The 3,199-nt window shown below is 49.5% G+C and overlaps 1 protein-coding gene across 1 annotated transcript in view; it reads left to right on the forward strand.

Annotated features, from left to right (window-relative positions):
- The window catches only part of LOC102370910 (lamin-A-like), a 45,727-nt gene that overhangs the window by 27,781 nt on the left and 14,747 nt on the right, over positions 1-3,199 (forward strand). The window lies entirely within an intron of this gene.

Raw genomic sequence — 3,199 nt, forward strand, 5'->3', positions numbered from 1 at the left:
TTTAAGAGCAGGCCTCAACTCCCTGCGGGGGGGTTGCAAAGAGGATGGAGGTGGCCTATTCTCAGTGGGAGCAGATGACAGACAAGGAGCAATGGGCTCCACTTGCAGCAAGGGAGGCTTAGGCTGGATATTAGGAAAAACTCTCACTAGGAGGGTAGTGAAGCACTGGAACAGGTTCCCCAGAGAGGTGGTGCAGTCTCCATCCTTTTTAAGCCTGGGGTAGACAAAGCCCTGGCTGAGATGATGTAGCTGGGCCTGGTCCTGCTTTGAGCAGGGGCTTGGACTAGATGTGACCTCACGAGGCCCCTTCCCACCCTCATTGTCTGTGATTCTATGAAATACCTGAAGGGCAATGACAGCGAAGGTGGAGATGGGCTTTTCTCTGTGGCTGTAGGAGGGAGATTAAGAGCATAAGCCTCAAGCTGCAGCAGGGGGACCTGAGGTTGGAGATGAGTTTTCCTCTCTGGAAATGTCCAAGTGCAGGTTGGACAGACACCGGGCTGGGACAGTTGCATCACACCTTATCATGCCTTGACTAGATGCGACTTCATGAGGTCCTTTCCAGCCCCTCTTTCTTTGCTCCTAATTAATTGACAGCTAGATTAATGTTACTAGCTGAAGATTCAGTTAATACTATTTAATTAATATTACCCCAATATCCTACCATGAATCCACCAGCTTGCCAGGGTTATCGACGCTGCGTGTCATTTGTAAAGTGGAGAGAATTAGACTGATGATTTCTGTGATGAAAGCAAAGATCTCTTATTAGTGAGTCTGAGTACTTCTACTTTGTGTTTTTAACGTGTTGCAATAAGCAGCAGTAGAGCAACTACTTCTCTGGCTGGTATCTGCTATCTGCAGCCTTTATCACTTGTAAATTTATATATACAAATAATAATATATATATATATATATATATATACACACATTAATATGTGAGGTTTGAGCATAATCCTTTTAAGGTAAAAAGGTTAGTTCCAAGGATAGGAATTTGGTATATTTTAGATAGGGTCTTTTTAAAATTAAATATATAGCATCCACCTCCCTGCCTCCTGTCCCTTCCCCTCTTTTTAAAAAAAACCAAGAAAGGTTGGGATTTTTTTTTGTTTTCTACCGCAGGAATTTATATATATATATATATATTATATATAAAATGCAAAATGATGCTTTGATTGTTTTTAAAGAAAGAATATCTATTTCTATAGAAAAAAAACCCACACCAACAAGAGCTTTTTCAGCAGCTGCATTTTTTTTAAACACAGAAGCCAAAGAAGTCAACGAATGGTGGTTGCCAAAAAGAGAGAGAGAGAGAAAAAAGAATTGGTAGTTTAATAGCTCTTTAGATGTATTTTTTTTGCCAAAGGTTTTTGTATAGGGGTTTGATGTAAAGCCATTCGAGATGGCCCCCCCCCGCCTGTTAGTATCTTGGGGGAGCAGGGCTGTGTTGCTCTATAAAGCCATGTGCTAGACCCGAAAGCAAAGCTCATTTCAAAAGAGTGGGATGAGTTTTGCTGAAGGTAAATTGTGCTTTGAAAAGGAAAATCCAGTCTCTGAGGCTTGATTGTCCTGTGCACTAAGGCTCCTGCCCCAACCCTCATGGGAATCATCTGTGTGTCCCGGCGGGCCCAGATCCTCCTATTTTCCCATCACTTTCTGCACCGAGGGGTGCGCACAAGAGGCCTGAATGATGTTCTCATTGATTTCCCATTGGTCTCATACCCGGGGCATTACCTCCCGACCCCCCTTGTCCTGCCTTCTGTGCTTACTCCCATTGCTCCCTGCTCTTGCCATGGGAAAGACCCAATTTTTGTGTACTGTATTACTCATCATAGGCACTAATTGTGTGTGTGTGTATATATATATATATATATATACATATATATATAAAAACATGTATAAGCAGCCACGTTGTGCCTTAAAAGGGGCGGTGTCGAGCGTGAGAGGAAGGAGAGAGCTTGTCTAGAGAGAGACAGAGCTGGGTTGTAGCTTAGGGTCTGCAGTCGAGACCAGACGAGGGCAACAGGACGTTAAAAGCGATACAGAGTTTCCAAACTTGCTTGTTGCTAGTCCAGGGACCAGGGGCCGCCCCCAGCCCGCCCCAGGCTGATCTTCAAGGTCTGTAGGTTTAGGGATTGTGCTAAGGGGTGGTGGGGCCAGGGCTTTGCCTGGGCGAAAATCCAGCTGTCTGGAGCAGCTTGATGCCAGCTGTGATGTAGCTCCGTGTGCTGAAGCCTTTTTGCTGTTCCTGTTCCACTGTGGGTCCGATCCTGCCCCTCTCCCCACCCCACACCTATTCCCTGCCTTCAGCCTTCTGCCTAGGGGGGCAGGAGCTGGACACCAAGCCCATTCTGGACCTGGGGGCTCACAAGGAGTGCAGGAGACAGTCCCCACCTCTGATTTTTTTTGTATCTCTATTTTGAGATCAGTCCAGACACTCCAACAGGGCCCAGCCAGTCTCTAGCATGCGCGTTGCGTGCGGCACTGTTTGAGGAAGCTCGCCACGCTCCCCTCCCAGCCCAGCACTGGGTCCAGCCGCCTACTCCATTGCCTTGTCCCTGCCTGCGCCCACCATCAACACTAAGGTCAGCCCAGTGGGGCCCTTCTTTGCCTCCCAGAGAAGATGCCATTTGCCGATAACCTGCCGCCACCCCGGCTCTATTCCTGCTTCGCAGCATCTCGCTCAGTGGAAATGTTACTGATCTTCCTGTTCTTCCTCCCCAAATCAATACACGAGGAATTCTGCCCAGCCCGTGTCCTGTCGTGATTTCATAGGGGGCTGGGGATAGCGAAAGGAGCAGGTGATGCTCTCGGGCCCTGAATGGGAGGCTGCGGGCAGCACGGAGGGAGCCTCAGGCTTGGGGTAGCAGTGTGTGGGTGCAAGGGGCATTGGCAGAGCTGTGGGGAGGGGCAACCAGGACTGGACTAGGGAATTAGGGGCACCGGAGCCCCCCAGGGCAGCTTGTAGTTAGACCCAGGGGAAGAGGCTGACCCAGGGAGGAGCAGGGGCTGGGATCCCCCCAGCAGCACCTGGAGGAGGCCTTCCTGCAGGGGGGACCTGGGGCTGACCTGGATGTGACGGGCCACAACACCTCCCACAGCCTCAGGAGCACTGGGATTGTGTCCTATGGGGGCATGCACAGCCCCAGTCCTCCCTGTAACTTGCATTGGTGGGGCTGGGGCCCCTGTTGAATGACACCCC

The sequence above is a fragment of the Alligator sinensis genome, unplaced genomic scaffold, assembly GCF_000455745.1.
Source record: "Alligator sinensis unplaced genomic scaffold, ASM45574v1 scaffold811_1, whole genome shotgun sequence".
NCBI classification, from domain to species: Eukaryota; Metazoa; Chordata; order Crocodylia; family Alligatoridae; genus Alligator; species Alligator sinensis.